A 17,776-nucleotide genomic window follows, 5' to 3' on the forward strand; every position below is an offset into this window, starting at 1 on the left:
TAGGAGTGGGGAGTATGAGACTTTGTCTTATTCTTTATTTTACAAGGAATAACTTGATTTTTCTATACTTAACCTGATAATTATTATTATAATATATAATAACATAAACATAAATGTGAATATAAATACAAATTACATAATTAATATATAATATATGACATGAATGATAAATGACATGTGATATATGGTGTATGATGTATGATATATACATATGATTGATATATGATAGATATGTGATATATGATATAAAATATAAAATAACTATGATGATGATTATGATTCCTAGTAATTCCATGAGAATAAATATTATAAAGTGATATCAAATTTTTAAAAACTTTTCTTTATCTAATCATATTATCATTTGATTTCTGTCTTTGTATTTTTATGTGATGGGTTTTTGATTATTTCATCATGTATTCAGTTTGCAAATATTTTACTGAAGATTTTTGGATGCCAATATTAAATTACTGAATCTTCAGGGATATTTGACTATAGCTTTGATTGTGTTTGCTTTTTCTTTCTTTCTTTCTTTCTTTCTTTCTTTCTTTCTTTCTTTCTTTCTTTCTTTTTTAATCTTTTCAGCAAGACACACCCTTTATTTAGTCACAGTGGTAAACGGTACACTTTACTCTTCAGATTCTCCAGGCTTACGGATGTCATCAATCTTCAGAATCATCCTAACCATCTGTGTGGCAAGAGAGATCTGCTGCTTTTTGCCAATCAAGGTCTCTATGACATGCTGATACTGCATATCGTTACTGCCCTTGTGCAGACAGTCAATCCCAAGGGCAGGGTTATTCTCCTTCACTTGTCTGGCTCAAACTTCAGTCATGGTCTGGGTGGGATTCATGCCACTATTTTCTGAAAGGGCCGGGGGGACGACCTCCAAGGCGTCTGCAAACGTTCTCATGGCATACTGTTCCAAAGTTGGGCACGTGTCTGCCTCTTGGCTGACTGCCAGGGCGCAGGATATTTCGGCTGCCCCTCCTCCATACACGACACGGTTGTCATGGATGAGGTTCCAGATGACACACAGGGCATCGTGGAGGGATCATTTTGCTTCTTCAATGATCATCTTGTTTCTTCCTCGGATGAAAATGGTTACAGCTCTGGAGTTCTTACACTGCTCGATAACCAGCATTTTGTCTAAAACCCGGTTTCTCAGAGGTGAGCTCTGAGAACCTTGGGACAATCCCTCCTCCTGTTGCAATGGCGATCAGCTCAATCTCAGGTCCTGCGAACTGCAGGCAGGCCTTTCTCAAGAAGTAAGTGATTGGCTTCATCATCAAAACTCCACTGGCAAATAGCTAGGTTAGCACCGGTTTCTTTAATCTGTTGAATCATCTCTTCAAACTTCTCCATTTCTTACTTCTGCAGGGCTTTGTAGTCCTCCACAGACGTGACATCCAGCTTGTGCTTTGTCTTTGGTTTAGGTGGCTCAAATGGACACGTGAGAATTGCAATCTTAGCATCAACCACTTTTTCGGTATCTGTGGGTGACTGAAGTCCTTATCAACGATCACACCCTTTATGAGTTTGGTGCCTTCCACTTTGATGAGCTCAAAGTCAACATCCCTCAGCTCCATATCTGCCACTGTGAGGACGGCATTCACGGCAATCTCAGCCATTTGTCGGTGACAGCTGTTAACCACTTTGGAGCCCAGCGTGGTTTTTGCCGTCTGAATCAGAGGTTCAGGGCTGTTTATGTCAACATGGACATTATTGCTGATCTTGTCCAGGTGCTGTATAGCAATTCGGTCAGCCTGATCATAGCCGTCAGCGACCCTGATTGGGTGGATGCCTCGGTCCGGCAGCTGCTCAGCTTTTTCCAACAGGGCACCAGCCAAGACAACCACCCCTGTGGTACCATCTCCAATTTCTTCATCCTGGGATTTGAACAGTTCAACCATCAGCTTTGCAATCTGATGATCGACATCCATCATGCTTAGAATGGTGGCTCCATCGTTTGCCACAGTCACATCGCCATCCTTATCAACCATCATCTTGTCCAGCCCGTTTGGTCCCAGTGACGTCTGCATTGTGTTTGCTACAGCTTTGGCAGCCATGAGGGCCTCAAGCCCCATGAGACCGGACTTGCGATCTTGGTCCTTGATAATGAGAAAGGGGCTCCCATATTCATCGAAGGGCAGGGTCCTCACAGACGCCATGGTGGGTGAACTGGAACAAGTGCTCTCCGATAACTGGCAGGGGACCCCTCTGGAAGAGAGAGACCGATTGTGTTTGTTTGTTTGTTCTGTTGTTACTGTTGTTGTGGGTTTCCTTGGTTTTTGATTTAAAAGTAATACACACTTTGTAAGAAGAATCACGATTTGTTCCCTTTTGTTTCATAAAAAAAAAATAATAAGAAAGATTGGCTATAGCTCCTCATTGAATGCATTCTAGAATTCTGTTGTGAATTCATCCGGTCCTGGACTTTTTTAAGTCTCAAGGTCTTTTTATTACAGTTCTATTCTCCTACATTGTTGTGGGTCTGTTAAGATTGTTGATCTTTTCTTAGTTTATTTTTGATGGTTTGGATGAATATAGACAGTCATCTATTTCTTTTTTGAATTCCAATTTAATTAATTTTCCCAAAATATTCAGAATTTCTTTGTAGTGTTTCTGTCTTCATTTCTAATTTGTTAATTTAGATTCTCTCTTTTTGTGCAGGTGACCTGTGCATTGAGAACATGTTCAGTGCTTAATATGCTGATGTTAGCCTGTGTCTTTAACTCTTCCAGTTTGCTTTGTACAATATTAGATGCACCAGTACTTATACCAAATGTATTTAGAAATGTAATATCTTCTTAATTAATTTTTCTCTTGAGTAGCTTGATTTGAATGAAATGTTCTTTACCTCAACTTATTTATTTTAGTATGAAGTTTAATTATTCATATGCTACACTAGAAATGCCTGCTTGCCTTATGTTCCCTTTGCTTGAAATGTTTTTTATTTCCTTTCATTTTATTGTGGTTCCTATCTTTAAGAAATATTATCCATCTTCTGTTGTCTACAGAAAAAACTATTTCCTTATATATTTAAAGTACTTTACCAAACTGTGACACTTGATTAGAGAGTTAAGGTGATTAATATTTAAAGTTATTACTAAAAGAAATGTAATGAATGATGTTACATAATTTTAACTTTTTCTTTGTGTTCTTAATCATACTGTGTATTTCAGTAATTGTATATTAGTTTGTTTTCTCTTTAGAGCTCCTTGTCTATGCTTATTCTTCTCCTTTGGTCACAATATTTGTTCAGGTAATTTTTTTTAAAATCTTGTGTGGTGGACATGAATACTTTTAGGAAATGTTTCTTCTTCAAATGTGTTATATAGTTGTTCTGGGTATATTAGTCCAGTTAGGCTCCCATGGTCTCTTAGAATTTGGAGAAATACTTCAGAATCTCTTGCCTTCCAAAGTAGTCACTGAGATAACATTTGTTATCTTCATGGGTTTTCTTTTTTTATGTGACATGTTTTTTGTTTGTTTGTTTGGTTGGTTAGTTTGGTTTTTGTTATCTGTTGGAGCCTTCAATACTCATGCATTGGTCTATATTTTTAGAGTTATAATGTTCTGTGTAGAGTTTCTTGTTTCATCATATCTGTTTAATATTCTGCGTGTTTCTTCTATTTGTATAGGGATGTATTTCCTTGGTTTCTGTCTGGCAGTTTTGGATGGTATACTGAGAACTATAGATGATATGTTGTAGTACTATGTGTGTTTCAGTGTGGGTACAGTATTTGTAATTTGTGTGCATAAGTGTACATACACATGTGGAAGTCAGAAGTCAATCTCAGATGTATTTTTCAGGTACTTTCTCTTTTGAAACAATGACTGAGGCTGTTTTGGCAATACACCTCAAGAACCCCCATCTCTGAGTCTCAGGGTATTGGAATTATAAGTATATACATTGTTCCTAGCTTTTCCGACAAGGGTTCTGGCTATCAAACCTCAAACCTTATGCTTGCACAGCAAAAATGTTAGTGATATTTCTGTCCAGTTTGAGCATCTTAGTTTTATTTTATTATGTAATTTTTTACATCTTCTCAGAATCCCACTATCTCTTTAAAGACTTTAACTGTCTTGTTCTGGATATTCTCTAACACATTTATAAATTGATATGATAGTCTGCTGACATTAACATCTTGGTTATATTTTATGATGGTTCCAATATCCTTGTTTTTTTATATGTTCTTAATTTCAACCTTTTTAATAATTTTCTACTAAAGCATCTGTCTTTTCTAATCTTAGACTTATTTATGTTAAGCCATGGAAAGCAAACAGTCTATTGTTTTCAAGAGTTATATTTCCAGTATTTTGAATACCTCTACTGACTTTTCAGAGCATTTAAAGATGCAAAATAAACTCTTTTGGCAAATATAAATCATTATTGTCAGTAGAATGGATACTGAAATATAAAGTACAATCACATATCATTTATTACTAAATAAATAAATCTGAATATAATTATAAATTACACTCTCTGCTACAATTTTTAATTTCTTCTTTTCTATCATATATCCACAATAAATGAACAATCTCAAATGTCCTCCAAAGCAAATGATTTGTTTTGCAAATTTGAAATTTTATACTCCTTATTTTAATATATATATATAGTATTTATATGATATATTAATGCTTTTGATTGCAAGATTAATGATCTATATCGATTATATTCTATTCCTAAAAAAGCAGAAAAAAATTTCAAAATAAATTTGACATAAAATTAGAAAATTTTATAAGGAAAATTAATGTCCTGCTTTTTATCCAGATGACATGTATAGATAATGTGCCTTTGGTGGTAACATTTTCAGAAAGTGATTACTCTGAAAATGATTTTCTGTGAAGCCTGTGCTAACAGTGCTACCCATTGGAACACTCAGGTAATACTTGACTGCAAGCTACCAAAATGCAATAGGCAATTTTCCTGTATTTTATTTTCTTACAATATGATTGTGGTCCACATAGTCTAGACATATGGAACTATGTTAAGTAAAGCCTGCTAACCTCTTCTCTCAAAAGTCATGAATTTGCCACTCAATATTTTTTGCTGTCTGTTATCTTGGTATTATAGTTTAAAACTGAGGTTTTCATTTTTCTTCTTTTTTACAAATATACAATTAAAAATATTCAGCCCATAGAATATCCTTTAATTGTTTTATTTATTTATATTCCAAATGTTGCCCCTCTTCCCACTCTCCTTCAAGATTTCTTCACACTATGCCCCCTCACTTTTGCCTCTGAGAGAATGGATAGATTCTTTTATATCATATCATTTAAGAAATCTCAGGATGTATGCACTCGTTTCTGAGACGCCATGGTAAATGGGTAAATTAGTTGTTTTCCTGACAAGAATGGGAAAATTTGGTGTTTCCCTGAGAACAAACGTTCTGAGACGTTTTTTGAAAATGAAAATGTTATGTTATGAAGTTTCTAAAAGAGTTTTTACTGCATTTATCTAGGGAAAATGTTAAAAATTAAACAGAAAAATTTTAAAGTTAAAATAAAAATAACAACAAAATATGTTTCAAGCCATACCCCTCATATTAATGTTTCAAAACCTGCAGACCAAGTAATTATAATCATATAGCACTCAAAATATGTGTCTATATTTCTACTACAGCTAATTGATTTTACATCTGGTGTGCTAAAAGAATTTATGACACTTGAATAGTGTCTTTGTTTATACTCTGAAGGCTCAAAATGAATTCTCTATGTCATCATCCCTAAGCAGAAGTAATGTCATTTCAAAAGCAAATCCATTTACGACCCTGGATGATATCTTTTAAACACAAGGAGGTTTTAACTATTATCTAAAATATTAAGTATAACATTAATATACCATTATTTGTAATAAGATAACAGTTCAGTATATGAAAAAGAAAAAATTATATCAAGTACATTTGAAACTAGAAAAAGACAAGAAATGATTAAATGAGTCCTCTTTGGAATAAGCAGAAGAAAGGTGAGGGAAGGGGCTAATATTTATTAAGCACTATATATATCGTTGATAATAACAACTGATGTCATTCAAAGCCTCGTTTGTAGTTTTGTTCTGAATGCTCACCTGGACTTTCTGTTTTTAATCTTCCCACCTAGTCTGTGAAGTCACCTGATTACTATCCTCACTTCACAGATGGAGACCTCAGCACAGCAGACACAAAGAGGTTGCACACTTGGTTCAAGTGACGTGAGGAAATGTGGGAGAAGGGGGATTCACACTCCGGCAGTCTGGCTGCAGAGCCTCTGCAGTTAAACTTCATGATATACAGCTTCTTCCAGTATTGAAGGCTGACTCTGTCAGAGAAGTTTTAAAGGATTTACATCCATTATATCTTTTAAATTCAATAGAAAAGAAGTAAAGCACTCCGGTCTATCTTACATCCATATATCAGTTCGCAGCCCATGTCTGACAGGACCCACACTGTGGTTTCTATCACACAGTGATTAGGAGACAAGTAAGACATTGTGGAATAGAAAGTCTCTGGTGCTCCATTCTCAGGACCTTTTGATGAACGTGTGTTTTGGAACGTGTTATCCAGAATGTGAACTATTCCTATGTGGTTCTTCACAGAGAATATTTTTGTATTTTTCTAAGTTTCTTCTCAGTTCCATATGTATGCATTGATGCTTGTGTGAGCAATTTCTCATCAAAATAAATGAATACAAAATTATTTACAATTGAGAGAATTTTGTTTTAGGTTATGGTAATAAGTCACTAGAACAGTAATAGTGTCCCCTGAAGTATGGAAAAATTTTTGAAAAAATAAATTTCCCTCTAATAGACTTTTGAAAAACAGTGTTTTTCTAGGAACAGCTACTGATGACACATATTACCATTTTACTAACAAAATGATTTTTATACTGGATGTGATGCTGCCTGCCTGTCATATTAGCACTTGGGAGACTAAGAAAGGGAGATTTTCAATTGGAGAACAGCCTGGACACTGTGTAATTTTTATTATCAAAGCTAAGTTTTCACAAGGAAAGTAAACTAAGATTACAATTATGTATTTTTCTAGTCTTTGTCCATTCTCAAGAACTTATAAAATCACATTGTAGGAGGAGTATGGATGGATACAAATGATCTAAGTCAATAACATTTTAGTCTTATACACTCAGTTTATTAAAGTTAGCCAGGATGGTGCTATGGGTATGATGAAGGCTGTTAGCACAGGGGTTGGTTTTCTCAGGGTTTTTAAAGAACATATTCTAAGCTTCTTAATAACCATTGTTTGATAATTTCATATGTATGCAAATACTATACTTAGATATTTTTCACATCCTACACCCTCCAACTTTTCTTAGGCCCCACCACAGTCCCCTTTCCAACTTGATACACTTTTTTCGTTCTTAACATCCCATTCAGTCCAATTACTTACTTTCTGTAAGTTCATGATCGTAGGGCATTCTATTGGATCATGGGTAATCTACCATGTGCTACATTCTAGAAATAAATAAATAAATAAATAAATAAATAAATAAATAAATGAATAACTGCCACTTCTCTCACAGTTATCAAGTAAGTGCTCATGGCACCACATTTAGAGGTTGGAGCACATGGTCCCTTTCCATATCCATGTTGGAGTGTAAATTAGTTAGATCTTCTGCAAATCTCGTGTAGACGATGGATAAAACAGTGAATTCATGAGGATAAAAATCTCTGCCTTGTACAGAAAACATTGCTTTTACCTAAGTTTTCCTCAGCCTCTGACTCCTATGGCATTTCTTCCTGGCTTCTTCTCCTACCATGTTCTCTGTGTTCTGCACAGAACACTGATGTCTCATGCAAAGCCAAATGCTTGGAAATCATTGTTCTTTGCATGTTCACCAGTTGGAAGTGTCTCTATTCACCTCTATTCACTCTAAAAAGAGACTTCTCTGATTAGGGTTTATTTGAAGTAGTCTGATACTATGACAAGTTAGCAAAAATAATAGTAGGTTCTCTGCTAGAAATTATAACCACCTCTGCCCTGAAATCTTGGCCAGGTAAGGCATGTGGTTTTCCTTGTTTGATATTTGCGTTATCCTAAGCAATTGATGAACAGATCCTCAATTACAATGCTATATCTGTAGTGGATTAATATTAAAACAATTCAATAAGGAATGCATATTTTTGAATACTATGTGTATGATTTTAAAATTCTGACAGGTTTCTCATTTCCTCTTTGAAGACTGTAATAAATATTTGCATGCTTGAAACTTTGTCTTTCAAAGCAGTTTTATTGATAAATACAATGAAATGAAAATTATATATAATGCAATGAAATTGAAGGAAATTTACATATTGATGGTTATAAACTATGAGACCCTTAAATACATTACTTGTTCATTCGTATACATTTTATAAAACAATGTAATACCAAACTATATTTTTATGGTGGTCCTGGCAGGCAGAAGACACCCGAAGCCCACCCATGACTCATAGTACAGGATGGTGGTGATACCATAATGAACATATATGTAATGACAAGAATATGGATCGGGAAGATGAAAAACTGGCGCTCTGGGTGCACTCTGGGAAGAGGCAGGGCCGGAGATGTGATGGAAGTGACAGGTGAGAGACAGGACTGAAGTCAACAAGATGTCATTGCTCAGTAAGGTTAGCAGGATGATGTGCAGCAACCTGGAGCTTGTGCAGATATAGATTTGACCTCTTAACTTTCCCACTTGACATGGGATTCCACCGCAATGGTTCACTTTCTGGAACCATTTTCTGGACCTCCGCGAAGCACCACGTTTGTCTGAAATGCCACCAGAGGCCATACTAGTGTCTGTGGTCCATGCCCCAGGCTATGATGACGTCTGAGATCCATGTAGACATATGCAGTCGGTGCCACGGTCTGAAGTCTTGGTGATGTCCTCGGGCTTTGATGCCTGTGGGGAGTCGGGGGCGGGGATGTTGATATGAGTGGCATGTGTAGCCACCTGAGGCCAAGTGGAGGCCCATGGTCCTTGTAACTGATGATGGCCATGAGGACCGATAGTTCTGATATGCCCAGGGTCCATACTGATGTGTGTGGCCCATGTTACCATGTAAGATGTCTGTGATGTGGGCTGAGGCCTGAAGCGATGTTGACATTTGTGGGTATGCAAGAGCTGGCCTCACCGTTTGCCAGCCACAGCCCAGAGGCAGAGGATAATGGTATGAGTTTTGGAGACCTTGCATTCTCCCTCTCCCTCTCCAGCTTTGAGGCTGGACATCAAGGCTGTCCTCAAATTATGGCTTCTGGAAGGGCCACAATTGGAGAAAGACTCACCTTCCCTTAGGATGCTCTAGTGAGCATATGAACAACACACAATGTACTTTTTTTTTTTTTACTTTTTCTTTTTTTTTTTTTGACAGTGAGGGATGAGTACATGGGAGAATTGGGAGGTGACCTATCGCGATTGGGATTCATGATGTGAGAACCCAAAATAATCAATAAAAAGAGGTATGTGTTTGTGTGTATCTGTGTGTGTATAAGAAGCAGGGTTTTTCTATGTAACTTTAGACAGCCTGATACTCACTATTTAGCCCAGAACTTGCCCCAAACTTGAAGCAATCTTCTGGTTTCCGTTTCCTGACTGCTGGCATTACAAAAATATATTCTTATGTCTAAATTTAATAATACATGTGAAAACTTGAGTTGTTTGTTACAATACACAGCAAACAAGTGCTTAAAACATGCAGAGTGTAACCAAAATCAACATCTTTCTTTAGCTGATGATAAATGGACATCTCACTTTACCTTAAAAACTGAGTTTATGAACTTGAACTACCTTTGTGTTAATATCAGCACCAGGAGAGGAGAGTTCTACACATTTTGATAAGCAGAAGTTTATGCCATGGAATTCAAAACATTTTATTAACTGTCAGGTTAGGCATTAATTTTTGTTTTGTTTTTAATTATGCTAACAAATCAAAGACCGTTCATAAGAAATTTAATTTTTAGTGGATAGAGTATAGACTTTCTCTAGAACCTAACATATATGTGAAAAATACATACACATATGTGACACATACTTTTATATATTCATATATTGCAATGCTGCATTTCTAAATAGGGTAAAGCATACATACACTTAGAAAAGACAAATATAATCCTTTCAGTAGTCATGGATTGTGACAGGTTCCTAACATTCATGTGTTGGTTCAATCTGTATTTGTCACATTTATTTAGTCTTACAAACATGGAGAGATATTTTTAGATACTAAGGTCTGATCAGGGATGGATAACCACATTTTACAACAGTGGAAGGAGACATCTGGAAATTTTTACATAAAAAGGCTGTATATCTTTTGTTTGTTTATTTTGCCTGACTTGTAAGTACCTGATTTTATGTTGTTGTTTTGGATATTTAGTTTTCCTTCAATGAAGACTAAATGCATTTGCAAGATTTCACAAGTCAATTAGAATTCACTTTGTTAAATTTACTTTTATAGAAACATTTTAATTAAGAGAATATCTGCAGAATCTTGGGGGCATATTAGATCACTCAGGAATTTGAATTCAAAATGGATAGTATTCCATGATAGTTGGATACGCAAAATTATCCAACAAGGTTTCAAAGTAGAAGAATTTCTACATTTGCATAAGCAGCTTAGAGATAAGGCACATTACTTAAAAGGAGTAATTGTAAAAACACTGCTGCACAGTAGATTCATGCTCCTCTGTTTCAATTAGCAGACCCATTTATTACCCACCAAGATGTGAAACTGCAAGGTGAAGTTCAAGTGTCACCAAGGGTGTCTTCATCACTTCAATATCATTGCCTTAAAAGGCACTGACCAGAAGAAGCAGATGACCTCATTTCAAAATTATTACAGTACAGAGAACTTAGTTTCAACATTATAATTCATTGTCTCGTGGAATATTTCAAATTTATTATCAGTTTCCTGACACATAATGGCTAATCGTTAAGAACAGCCACTTTAACATAATATGAATACGCATTTCTCCATAGGTAATACAGCATCTCCTGCATTAGCATTATTGACTAAGGTACATTTAACTTCTTCACCAATACTTAATGGAAGGTTAATGTACAAGTCAGGAGAGTAAATGGCTTTTACTTAAAACAAGTATATTGATTAAAATAACTTAGTGAGATTTTTAAGGCTGATGATATAAAAAAGTCACACATTTTAATATTTTATTTGATATTAAGAGCAGAGCGTAGGGTGTGACAGATCACGATTAGTGGAAGCTATTGCACTAATTACTGGTGGAACTGATTCTTGCTCATAGCTAACAAATGGATACTGTATATTGAAAGGCAACAAATCATTCTGGTTATTTCTGGTGTTCAAGAGATTTCTCTGTTTGAGACTTGCCATTGTTTCTTGAAATGTCCTTCAGGAATGCCTTCCTTGTATCTTACACCTGGCACCATTAAAAGATAAAATAACCTTCCCCAAACAGAGCTACTATTCAATGTCATTGAAATGTAACTCTGTGTCCCCTTCCCCCTTTGCATCCTATTATTTAAATCTGTGTTAAACCCAATACATGCAGTGCTTGCAGAGAATTAGTGGATGCGACTTCATCATTTCCTTTGTTTGCTCAAAACCCAATATTCTACCATGTTTAGGAGACTAACAAATTGCCCTTGTAATAGTATGACATACGATGCCTGCGGTCATTCACGTCTTTGATTCTGTTTCCGCCTAGAAATAACCAGGCACCTCCTCTATTCATCCGTTTTATTTAGGTAGCACAAAGTTACACCTGCAAGGTCTTGCTCAGTTTTGACCTGAGCTTTGTTATAGAAAGGGATTTTTATCTCAAGGGAAAGTGACTAGAGCCCCTGAAAACAGTGCCAGCCTTGCTGCAGAGTGACAACCATACAGCCAGCTTGCAATGCGTTCTGTTCTGCAACTGAAAAGAAAGCAAGGTGGTAAATTAGGCAATAAAAATTTACAATGCTAAATGTATACTGTCCTCTGATAGTGATCTATGATCATAAAAATGCTAACACTCAGGACTTACTGTGAGACAGGAGATGATTTTAAGTGCTTGACTGTAATAAGTCATTTGTAACTCAATGTAACTCATGAATAAGTAATTGGTATGCCCCCTAACTTTTAGAGGGGAAACTGAGGCACTGTGTTACGGCATTCCCTTACTGCAAATTCATTAAATGAATCATAATGTGTGTGTGTGTGTGTGTGTGTGTGTGTGTGTGTATGTGTACTTATCCACATTTATGCCACTGCATGAGTGTACATAGAGGCCGGACGTTGAGTGCCAGAGGTTGAAATCGCAATGTCCTCCTCATTCACTTCTCGTATTTGAATTTTGAGGAATTTCTCTCATTGAAACTCACCTTTTCATCTAGTGTAGCTAGCTTATGAGCTGCAGGCATCCCATTGTCTCTTTTCCTTCTGTCCAGCAAAGGGGATTTAGACATCGACTTTATGTGTAGACTTTATGTGAGTGCTGAGGATCTGAACTAACGTCTTCACACATGCCCAGCAAGCAATCTTCCCAGTCCTTTACTGCATCATCCTCATATGAGTGTTAAACATATTACCATAATGTTTATGTGATGTTGTATGTTATTGTGAGAAAAGAACTTAGTAACCCATACAACCAAAGAAGTGTGTTTCCCATCATGCAGTGAGCACTCTATGGATTAGAATTATTATTGTGAATATTTTCTAGTTAGTTCAACTCTTGCTTTCAACCTCGACCCTTGGGGGTGGGGATGAGAAGGCACAGAGTCAATGACCCAGACACTGTGAGTCAGATAAGTGGCAAAACTCATTTATTGCAGGAACTGTGCAAACCTTTATACCCCTCTTGCAGCATCTTATCTGATCTCAAGTAGCCAGATGTAGCACCCTCTTTCTTTTTTTTTTAAATTTTTTTATTAATAAATTAAATTAAAAAATTAAATTAATTAAAAAAATTTTCAGTAACCAAGGACAATGTCAAGAGGCTGTGATGTTTTGGGGCAAGTGGTGGTCTACTGGCAACAACCAACCCCTAGGGTACTGCAATATGCCACAGCATGAACAGAGACAGAACTCTGTGTTACATCAGGATCAGTCTCCCAAGATCGATTGAAGCAAGAAGTTTGTCAAACATCATTTCAGTGGTTTATTTTTAGAAAGAATTTTCTTTTATTATTCTAAGTGAATTTAAATGCACACATGCAACATTCATGATTGAAAAGTATATTAAAATAAAATTCCAAATTAATTTTTGATTTTCCTGTTTGATCAACTTTGCAATCATCCTAAAGTGTTATTAAGAAACTCAAAGGCATTTGAAAACAATGATAGCCATTATTATACCTTTATTTCCTTTTGTTTTTTGACTTGTCATCTGAGATTTAGTTTGGAGAAGCCAACGTTCCATTATGAATTAGCTTAGTTTAGATGCTTAGGTACCTAGGAGTATCTAAGTAGCTATTTAATATCCTGAGTAGCTCTTAAAACCCATGAGAAAGATAAAAATACATTTAAATTGGACCATTTTTGATCGATACTGTAAAAGCCACACTGTATCATTTTCTTCACAGCCCATATCTCCATCCTTCCTTCCATAGTCGGCTATACATCTCCTTCTCAATGGTTATGATTGAACCATATCTACCCAGAATTCTATGTGTGGAAGTCTTAGCTTTTAGGACCTAAGAATGTGACACTATTTGAAGAATAATTTTTCAAAGACAAAATTATGTTAAAATGATGCAAGTTTGAGGCCTACTTACCTACACAGAAAGACCATATTTAAAAAGTAAGAGGTTCATTGAAAAAGGTCCAACTTATTAAATGTGCTTTCCAGAAAAAGCCACAGGTTGAGCAGATCTACGTTCACTGACTTATTCCTCACGTCTGGAGACTGGAAAGTTGGACACCAGAGTATGTTCGAGGCAGCTAATGTTGAAGGAACATTTTTTGGTTGATAATTAAGCTCTCTTCTGTCCTTACCTAGTTGGGAAAGGGTTTTATTTCCCCATTATCATCTTCTGTTTTGTATATATCTGCATATATGTGTGTAGATATTTGTGTACACGTGTGTATATGTGTGCCGGTTTACATATGTGTGTGCTCATTCATGTGTATGTGTAGTAGATTGGAGGTAAATGTTCAGTATTACCGTTAATTTTCCCTTATCACATATCCTTTCCATTTTTTTTAATATTCACTTTACATACCAACCAGTGCCCTCCTTTTTTATTTCCCTGTCCACAGTTCCTCCCCTCATTCCCCATTTTCCTCCATGAGTGAGAGGGTGTAGTCCCCTGTTCCATGGGTATCCCTCCACTCTGGCATATCAAAGTCTCTACAGGACTAAGTGCATCCTCTCCCACTGAGGCCAGACAAGAAAGCCTAGTTAGGAGAACATAACAGGCATACAACTGCTTTAGGGATAGCCCCTGCTCCAGTTGTTGAGGGACACACACGAAGACCAAGCTGCTCATCCGCTACCTATGTACGGGGAGCCTAGGTTCACCCCATGTATGCTCTTCCTCAGTCTATACTACATCCTTGTCACTGCATTTCTTATAAACAGAATAAATTTTGTGTTGAAAGTTTTGTGGGTGGGTTGGAGTCCCTATCACTCCACTGAGGTTCCTCTCTGTTTTCAGGAGGTGGCCTCTTCAGGTTTCACATCCCCATTGCTGTGAGTCTAAGCGAAGGTCACCCCCATTGATTCCTAGGAGCCTACCTTATCCCAGATTTCTGGTCTGTCCTTGAGATGCCCCCCAATCTATACTTGACAGTTGCAGATTCCATTCTCCTCACTTCTTACAAATCTCTCACTGAACCTGGAGCTCATCAATTTGTCTAGATTGACAGGCCAGAGAACACAAAGATCCCCCTGCTTCCTCCTCTTCAGTCCTGGGTTTACAAGTTTGACTTGGCATTTTACAAACCACTGTGGTTTGTACTCCAGTCATCATGATTTCATGGAAACACGTTACTTACTGAGCTACCTCCCCCAGGCTTCTCAGCCTCCTTTTTTGTAAGGGCAGTGAACTCTTCACTTCTTCTAAATCTAATTACCTCTTATAGTAGTTGCTTTCGGATACTTCAGCAAAATACCCAGGACTCGGTAAGCATTAATACTTAGACATTTATTTCATGAGAGGATGCAAAGCCCAGGAACAAAGTGACAGTGGATTTGGTGGTAGGTAAGATTTCTTTCCTTCTTTCATGTTGATATCTTATGCTCCTAGTACAGACGTGCCTAACACTGCAATTCTGTGAAAGAATAGAAGGTCAGATTCATTTAGAGATTTTTTTATATGAGAATATTACTCCGAGTAATGAAGTTGAATCATTCATTACTCAACCAATTTTCCAAAAGATGATTCTGTTCCATGGAGGCTGATCATTGACATGAGTGGATGGAAGACCACAAGCATTCCAACTAGAGTGCATCCCAAAGTTCCTACTTTTGTGTTGTGCCAGGGCTTCAACATATGAATTTTACTAGTGTTAAATATTCAGCAAACAGCATGAACCCTTTGAAAATCCATATGAATCCTTGTACATTCATGCATCAAAGAAAGATTTTACAGTGAATTTGCTATACTCTTGAATATTTCTAAATCTCAAAATGATCAGCCCAGTAGTCTCTGATGTTACTTTCAGAAATCTGAACCTAATGCTTAGTTCAGTCTTTCGGTTTCACATCTTTGCAGAGCTGAGTGGAGCAGCCAGAGATGAGGTGAGTGGAATGACTTTCATGTTTATAGCTCACTCCTTTAAAAACATTATGCCAATTTTGTATTGCAAAATATTAATTTTTGGAGTACAGCTTTCTGCAGTGAACACTTGCAAGCATCACAGATTTCTGAAAATTGAGTTTCCATAAGAAGGAGCTCTTTTAGAAAAATAATTTCATTGTAGCTTCCTACTCAGCCAGTATATAAATATTAATGTTTCATGTAGGTGACTGTCCACCATGATCTAGTGTTTTACAGATGTGCTCTTTTGCAAGGATAAGTCTCATGACATATTTGTCAGATTGACTATTTAACCAATGAAATAATTTTGAAAATGATAGCTATCAAGTGGCCTGAATATGAAAATATACTAAGACAGTTTTATAAAGGTACATATTAAATTATACTAAAATGGTGTGCTTTATAATCTTTTCCGGTTGTCCTGAATATTGCTTTCACTTGGATACTGCATTTAGAAGTTTAAAAACTGTTGCCATGTGACATATGATTGCCTTTTCTTTTTTCTCCTCTTGAATCTTTAACTTTCAGTAAGAAATGATAATTGCCATTAACAACACGACTCTGAATTGTAGCTTTATTTTACCCTTCTTCTCACAGAAGAGTAAAAGAGGAATGAAAGGAAAAAAGATAATGTGTAAAATGCCATGTGCCATTCAATTTTAATCTCAGGATAGCACTAAACCAATTTAAAGAATTTTCATAGTATAGTCACATTTTATAAATTAATATAAATGTATTAGAAACAATATATTTTATCAATATATTTTCATTGAGGTTTTTAGTTTGAATGTATGCTTAGGATGGTAGCTCAATCCTTTGTCTTTTCTTCAGGTGTAGTTTCCCCCTGCAGCCGTTCCACGTCTCCATGAGAGCAGAAACCCTAAGATAATGCTTAAGAGCATGTTCACTGAGGACAGGCGGCCTGCCTTCCAGGCCTAGGACTGTCACTTGCAGCAGCAGCAACAGGTAAAACCCGACTTAGTTATGCATCACTTTCTTCCTTGGAAGATTGAGGACAAATGATAACATTTCCTGAGGACTGCAATCAGGACTATATGAGAAGACACCCAGGGAGTGTGAGTAGTGTCTGGCACAGAGGAAGTGTCATCTTATACAATGAAACAAAATTAACTGAGCACTGAGACCCTAGTGAAATACAACACTACAGGAAAAAATCTGAAGAAAGATCAATACAGGCTTGACTTCATTTAAATTAAAATCTTCATTTTAATTAAAAGAACATTACATTCATATACTGTTAATATTATGACATTTAAATGCATCATTGTAACCTTTACATTTATGAAATGTTAGCTATTTTGTTCTGTATTTCATTAAACAACTATTAAATGTGTATTAATTCCTAATAGTATGAATAAGCTTTATGTTCTTATTGCACTGCTATATGAGTGACAGTATAAATTTTTTGTGATAAAGAATAAGTGCTTGGTATTTTACTGAAATAACTTTATAAAATATTCAGGAACTCATCTTCAAAGAGACACAAGGATGGCTAAGTCCCAGTCAGGAAGTCCAAGGCAATGAGAACCAGAAGCGTAGTACTAAGTACTACTTTGTTTTTACCAAACAATCCAGGAGGACAGGTATTTATGTACTCTTAACTTTAACCATAAACCTTACTTACTGAATACTAGGAAGGAAAAGTTAAGATTCCCACAGTTATAACTGTGCCTGTTGTGCAAGCCTGTTCGAGGTGGTTCTTGACTTGTCCTATCTGGTTGCTACATACTAGCCATTGTCTAACTGCTTTATAACATTTTCTCTCCAGACTCATCCCTTCCTGTAGAATGAAGCATCTGTGGATATGTGTGTGTCTCTTGTTTGATATCAGAGTCATAAGACACACATCAAGGCCTTGTATATAGTGACTGGTTGATAAACATTTGTTGAAGAGAACTTAAATTGCTTCTTCATTCCACTCCCAAATGTGTGACATTAGATCACAAACTTACAATGAGCATCGGTTGGTGATATGGCTCAGTGGGTATTGGTGCTTGAGGCACAAGCCCAGTGAACTGAGTTCTATTGTCTTATCCTGTAAAAGGTGGTTGCAAGGAGCAGAATT

General features: G+C 36.3%; 1 pseudogene; it reads right to left on the reverse strand.

Moving 5' to 3' along the window:
- Window positions 1-625: 625 nt before the first annotated feature.
- Window positions 626-2,168, reverse strand: LOC114635973 (annotated as a pseudogene).
- Window positions 2,169-17,776: the final 15,608 nt, after the last annotated feature.

Source organism: Grammomys surdaster, unplaced genomic scaffold (assembly GCF_004785775.1).
Source record: "Grammomys surdaster isolate TR1022 unplaced genomic scaffold, NIH_TR_1.0 99, whole genome shotgun sequence".
In the NCBI taxonomy this organism is placed as follows: Eukaryota; Metazoa; Chordata; class Mammalia; order Rodentia; family Muridae; genus Grammomys; species Grammomys surdaster.